At 47.7% G+C, this 7,422-nt stretch overlaps 1 long non-coding RNA gene across 1 annotated transcript; it reads right to left on the bottom strand.

Annotated features, from left to right (window-relative positions):
• Window positions 1–205: 205 nt before the first annotated feature.
• Window positions 206–3,933, bottom strand: LOC142747963 (uncharacterized). The gene is made up of 4 exons (XR_012882107.1): window positions 3,482–3,933; window positions 981–1,063; window positions 786–896; window positions 206–601 (listed from the first exon to the last, which is right to left on the bottom strand). It is a non-coding gene; the product is annotated as an uncharacterized LOC142747963 (long non-coding RNA).
• Window positions 3,934–7,422: the final 3,489 nt, after the last annotated feature.

The raw sequence follows: 7,422 nt of genomic DNA, 5'->3' as shown, positions 1-7,422 counted from the left end.
AGTGAATTAAAGAGAATAGCATTTATAAACCAATTTTTTTTTATTGATGAAGCCATAACTGCCTTCCAAAGTAACACAGAAGAAGTGTTCCATCATAAACACAAATATAAAATTTACATGCAGAACACAAAAAGTTTTTGTTACATAGTCACAAACAAAGAGTTCAGTTAAAAAGTCAACATTGACGGATAGGGACCAACATATAAAAGTAGAAATTGGAAGACGAAAATGTAAAAGCGATTTACATTGAAAATACACACATGTCAACGACAATCACAAAGAAGTTATCAGCAGATGAAAAAACCTTGCTTCGTCACATCATGTTTCTGGACCTTCAACAGCAGATGAAAACAACTTTTTTTCCTCATCTCATCATCAAACCGGAGCCTTTAGCAGCAGTTGCAAACACCTTGCTTTGTCACATCATCGAACTGGACCTTCATCAGCAGATGAAAACAACTTTTTTTTTCTCATCTCATCATCCAACCGGACCTTTAGCAGCTGGTGAAAACACCTTGCTTTGTCACATATTACCACCGTACCTTCACATTGTATTACAGAACGTTTCAGCCAATCATGCGGCATGTCAAAGTTATATTTCCTACAGAAGAATAAAATAAAAAATGTATGAATGGATTGATCAACTTCAAGCATTGCACTATGCGCAACATGGTCGCTTTGGAAGAATGACATCCCTGTCTGATCACTCTGCATAGTTTGGCTCCTCTGGTGAACTTGTGTGTCATGTATGTTTATATTAACTCCCTATGTTAGGGATTACTTACTTTCTATAATTCGTAACTTATGCTGCTCAGAATGGCCTGTTCGTCTCCACGGTGGTAATCCGCTCTGGTTGCTGCTGTCGTCGTCTGTATCTGATAGCGTTGCTTTGCCTCCTGTTAAAATAAGTACAATAATATATATAAAAAACCATAAATTGCAATTATTGTACGTTTGGGGTAGTCCCCTCGCTCCCGCACCTGTTCAAAGTATCTATGCTCCTCGAATACACTCCTCACGGTTGTGTTTTCACTGGCACGCTCCCTCTCCTTCTGGTAAACTGCTGTTCAAAAAGTCACACACATTGTGGGATTACATAAAGTGATGTACAAATAGCTGCCACACTCTAAATGCTGCCACACTCTAAATGCTGCCACACTGGAAATGCTGCCACACTGTAAATGCTGCCACACTGTAAATGCTGCCACACTGTAAATGCTGACACATGCTGACACAACCTATACGCTGACACAACCTATACGCTGACACAACCTATACGCTGACACAACCTATACGCTGACACAACCTATACGCTGACACAACCTATACGCTGCCACAAGGTATACGCTGACACAACCTATACGCTGACACAACCTATACGCTGACACAACCTATACGCTGACACAACCTATACGCTGCCACAAGGTATACGCTGCCACAAGGTATACGCTGCCACAAGGTATACGCTGACACAACCTATACGCTGACACAACCTATACGCTGACACAACCTATACGCTGCCACAAGGTATACGCTGCCACAAGGTATACGCTGCCACAAGTTATACGCTGCCACAAGGTATACGCTGACACAACCTATACGCTGCCACAAGGTATACGCTGCCACAAGGTATACGCTGCCACAAGGTATACGCTGCCACAAGGTATACGCTGCCACAAGGTATACGCTGCCACAACCTATACGCTGACACAACCTATACGCTGACACAACCTATACGCTGACACAACCTATACGCTGACACAACCTATACGCTGCCACAAGGTATACGCTGCCACAAGGTATACGCTGCCACAAGGTATACGCTGCCACAAGGTATACGCTGCCACAACCTATACGCTGCCACAAGGTATACGCTGCCACAAGGTATACGCTGCCACAAGGTATACGCTGCCACAAGGTATACGCTGACACAACCTATACGCTGCCACAAGGTATACGCTGCCACAAGGTATACGCTGACACAACCTATACGCTGCCACAAGGTATACGCTGACACAACGTATACGCTGACACAAGGTATACGCTGCCACAAGGTATACGCTGCCACAAGGTATACGCTGCCACAACGTATACGCTGCCACAAGGTATACGCTGCCACAAGGTATACGCTGCCACAAGGTATACGCTGCCACAATGTATACGCTGCCACAAGGTATACGCTGCCACAAGGTATACGCTGCCACAAGGTATACGCTGCCACAAGGTATACGCTGCCACAAGGTATACGCTGCCACAACCTATACGCTGACACAACCTATACGCTGACACAACCTATACGCTGCCACAAGGTATACGCTGCCACAAGGTATACGCTGCCACAAGGTATACGCTGACACAACCTATACGCTGCCACAAGGTATACGCTGCCACAAGGTATACGCTGCCACAACCTATACGCTGACACAACCTATACGCTGACACAACCTATACGCTGACACAACCTATACGCTGACACAACCTATACGCTGCCACAAGGTATACGCTGCCACAAGGTATACGCTGCCACAAGGTATACGCTGCCACAAGGTATACGCTGCCACAAGGTATACGCTGCCACAAGGTATACGCTGCCACAAGGTATACGCTGACACAACCTATACGCTGCCACAAGGTATACGCTGCCACAAGGTATACGCTGCCACAAGGTATACGCTGCCACAAGGTATACGCTGACACAACCTATACGCTGCCACAAGGTATACGCTGACACAACGTATACGCTGCCACAAGGTATACGCTGCCACAAGGTATACGCTGCCACAAGGTATACGCTGCCACAACGTATACGCTGACACAACGTATACGCTGACACAACGTATACGCTGACACAACGTATACGCTGCCACAAGGTATACGCAGCCACAACGTATACGCTGCCACAACGTATACGCTCCAACAACGTATACGCTACAACACTGGAAATGATGACACACTGCTTTTGCTGCCACAGGCCTCCATGATATGCTGACACAGGCCTCCCGTATATGATGCCACAGGCCTCCCTGATATGATGCCACAGACCTCCCCTATATGATGCCACAGGCCTCCCCTATATGATGCCACAGGCCTCCCTGATATGGCTCCATGATATGATGCCACAGGCCTCCCGTATGATGGCACAGGCCTCCCTGATATGATGCCACAGACCTCCCCTATATGATGCCACAGGCCTCCCCTATATGATGCCACAGGCCTCCCCTATATGATGCCACAGGCCTCCCCTATATGATGCCACAGGCCTCCCTGATATGGCTCCATGATATGATGCCACAGGCCTCCCGTATGATGGCACAGGCCTCCCCTATATGATGCCACAGGCCTCCCCTATATGATGCCACAGGCCTCCCCTATATGATGCCACAGGCCTCCCTGACAGGCCTCCAGTATATGCCGACATAGGCCTCCCTTATATGATGCCACACATGATGCCACACATGATGCCTATTTCGGCGTTACTTACCGCCTCGCTGTTCCCCCACGGTGGTCCTCCCAAGTCGCCTCGCTCGTCCTCCTACGTCGCCTCGCTCGTCCTCCTCCGTCGCCTCGCTCGTCCTCCTCCGTCGCCTCGCTCGTCCTTCCACGTCCGATTCCCTGGTACACCTCGTCCTTCCTTGTCCTCCTCGTCCGACTCGCTGCTCCTCCTCCGTCGCCTCGCTCGTCCTTCCACGTCCGACACACTGGTACACCTCGTCCTTCCTTGGCCGCCTCGTCCTCGAAGTGTCCCCTCGCTGGTCCTGGTCCGCCTCGATGGTCCTCGTCCGCCTCGATGGTCCTGGTCCGCCTCGATGGTCCTGGTCCGCCTCGATGGTCCTGGTCCGCCTCGATGGTCCTGGTCCTCCTCAGAGCGTCTCCTCGCAGGTATGCTCGCAGTACAACCTCCTTCCACTGTGTAGTCGCTTTGAAAATGGCGGCACACAATGTAAGGAGGTATGAAGACATTGAAACCCCTCCCTCTCCTGGCACTTGCCAGGATAAGGGAGGGGGGATTCTGTGAGCTCACTAGAGCGAGTCACTTTTCCCAAAATTTGCAGCAGAAAAGCTATGTGGTTGCTTTACCACATGCAATGCTGCAATTTTGTGAATGGCTCCATCTAGTGACCAGAAATGGTAAATACTATAAAATTGAATCCAATTGAATCCAATTTATAATATTTCCTGACTCGTGAAAAAAATAAAAAAAATTGGAACAATGTTTAATCACCTACACACTAATTGTTTAATTTAAGTAAAAAAAACATGTTTTTCAGGCAACACATTCCCTTTAAGTATTGCTCAGTGGCATGTCATTTGTAACAATGCCGCCAGATCAATAGACGACCTGCCGCAGATCTACTTCACACTCGTGCAGGAGGAGGTAGTCGGTAATATCCCCCTCTCCTGCATGTCATAGGCAGCATGTATGCTCTCCGACGCTGTGTGCTATGGAAAAACTACCAGACAGGGCTATAACCTAACCCTAGCGGCTGTTGTTCTGTCCCTAACATACTGCGTCTTTGTCCCGATGCACGTTTTGCCAAGTAAACTTTGATTTCTACTGGGGGCGGGATTCCGGCATTCTTTATTGGTTCTAGCATCACCTTCAGCCAATTACAAGCTGGCAACGTCATGTACATTGTTTGTTTGTATTCTAAAGTGATACCTTGTCCAAAGCATAGCCTTGTTAAACAATCAATATACAACCTATATTATACCTCCATAAGTAAGAGTGGAATTCACAAAACCTATATAACAACCCACCAAAAAGCGAGTAGAAATAACCACTAAACAATGTATATACAAAAATACAAAATCACGTTTATTGAAATATACATAGTTACATAGTTACATAGTTAATACGGTTGAAAAAAGACACATGTCCATCAAGTTCAACCAAGGGATGGGAAAAGGGGAGGTAAAAATTTCTACACATAGGAGCTTATATTTTTTTGTTCTAGGAAATTATCTAAGCCTTTTTTAAAGCCATCTACTGTCCCTGCTGTGACCAGCTCCTGCGGTGACTATTCCATAGATTCACAGTTCTCACAGTAAAGAAGGCTTGTCGCCTCTGCAGGTTGAACCTTTCTTTTTCCAGACGGAGGGAGTGCCCCCTAGTTTTTTGAGGGGGTTTTACATGGAACAGGATTTCACCATATTTTTTGTATGTGCCATTAATATATTTATATAAGTTAATCATGTCCCCACTTAGTCGTCTCTTTTCAAGGCTAAATAGGTTTAATTATTTTAATCTTTCCTCATAACTTAGATTCTCCATGCTCCTTATTAGCTTTGTTGCTCTTCTTTGTATTTTTTTCCAACTCCAGGGCATCCTTTCTATGAACTGGAGCCCAGAACTGAACTGCATATTCTAGATGAGGCCTCACTAATGCTTTGTAAAGTGGTAATATTATATCCCTGTCCCGCGAGTCCATGCCTCTTTTAATACACGACAATATCTTGCTTGCCTTTGAAGCAGCTGATTGACATTGCATGTTGTTATTTAGATTATGATCTACAAGTACACCCAGATCCTTCTCAACAAGTGACTCCCCCAGTATAGCTCCCTCTAGGACATATGATGCACGCAGATTGTGTACATCACAAAATATACTGTTAAAAAAATATATAGAAAAACACAATGGGGCCAAGAGTTGAAAAAGGCCCAAAGATACAGAGATCAGATAGGAGAACAAAGAGTATAGCAGTGTATATGCATGCAGGGTAATGACCAGGACAATATAACATGTCTAGGACAACTACCTAATGAAAAATATTTAGCAGATGTCCCAAAATACAAAAAGTACAAAACAATTAGGCTGGGTTCACACGTGGCGGAATTTCACTTAAATTCCGCTGCGGACACTCCGCAGCGTTAATCCGCAGCGGAGCCGTTTGTCCATTGACTTACACTTTAATTTAGCAGTGTTCGTTTAGACGATGCGTAAAATTCCGCTGCGGAGCATAGGCTGCGGAGCGGAATTTGGTGTCCGCAGCATGCTCTGTCTGTTGCGGACCAGTGGCGGACTCATGGCGGAATTTCTCCATTGACTTCAATGGAGATTCTAATTTCCGCAATGAAGTCCGCAGCTGTCATGCACATGTTATGTGTGCTGCGGATCCGTCTTGCTTTTTTAACTTGACATTTCTTCATTCTGGCTGGACCTATGTATTTCTAGGTCTACAGCCAGACTGAGGAAGTCAATGGGGCTCCCGTAATGACGGGAGCGTTGCTAGGAGACGTCAGTAAATAGTCACTGTCCAGGGTGCTGAAAGAGTTAAGCGATCGGCAGTAACTGTTTCTGCACCCGGGACAGTGACTACCGATCCCAATATACATGTATCTGTAAAAAAAAATGAAGTTCATACTTACCGAGAACTCCCTGCTTCTGTCTCCAGTCCGGCCTCCCAGGATGACGTTTCAGTCTAAGTGATGGCTGCAGCCAATCACAGGCTAATAACAGGCTGCAGCGGTCACATGGACTGCCGCGTCATCCAGGGAGGTCGGGCTGGATGCCGAAGGAGGGACGCGTCACCAAGACAACGGGCGGTAAGTATGAATTTCTTTGACTTTCGCAAGGGAAAGTGCTGTCCCTTCTCTCTATCCTGCACTGATAGGGAGAAGGGAAGCACTTTTACCGCAGTCCGCAGCAGCTAGTCCGCATCAATTTACTGCACATTTTGTGCAGATCCGCAGCAGAATCTGCAACGCAGATTCTGTGCGGCATTGATGCGGACAGTTGCGGAGGAAATCCGCCACGTGTGGTCATGCCCTTAGGCTGGGTTCACACGACAGGGTCCCGCCCGAGCCCGAGTGTCGGCCGGTAAAATCGGCCATTTTGCCCGGCCGGTTTGCATAAAGTTTTGCATCCGTTCCGGGCCGGGCAGATCTGGACAGTGACATCAGCGGCAACTCCTGAAGGGGAATCCCCATGTGTTCGGGGATTCCGCTTCAGGAGTTTCCCCTGATGTCACTGCCCAGATATGGACAGAGACATCAAGCGCTCTGTCCAGGAGCGGAATCCCCGAAAACACGGGGATTCCGCTCCTTCAAGGAGCTAAAGTGGGGCTAGCACATAGCAGAGCGGGGAGATACCTCCCTGCTCTGCTATAGTGGCGTCGCTACAGTAGTAGCAGCCGCAGCAGCAGCAGCTGCTAGCTTCGCCATGGAAGGTGTCGCCGGGCCAGGGCGCTTTTAAAACAAGCAGGGGAAGGGAGCCAGCGCAGTGCTCCCTCCACCTGCTGTACACCCCGGCCCTGCCACACGGTGTACAGCGTACAGCCATTCATGCGAATGGCATAAACTCCTCCTCCTCACATGCACTCTGCGCTGTGAGGAGGAGGAGATAGAGCGCAAGCGACGGAAAACCCGGCCATCACTCGGGACACATTCCGGTGATGGCTGTGTATTACCCAGCCCAATAGACT

Source organism: Rhinoderma darwinii, chromosome 3 (genome assembly GCF_050947455.1).
Source record: "Rhinoderma darwinii isolate aRhiDar2 chromosome 3, aRhiDar2.hap1, whole genome shotgun sequence".
NCBI classification, from domain to species: Eukaryota; Metazoa; Chordata; class Amphibia; order Anura; family Rhinodermatidae; genus Rhinoderma; species Rhinoderma darwinii.
Note: the sequence above shows the minus strand (reverse complement) of the source record. Positions and strands in the feature narration are given on the sequence as shown.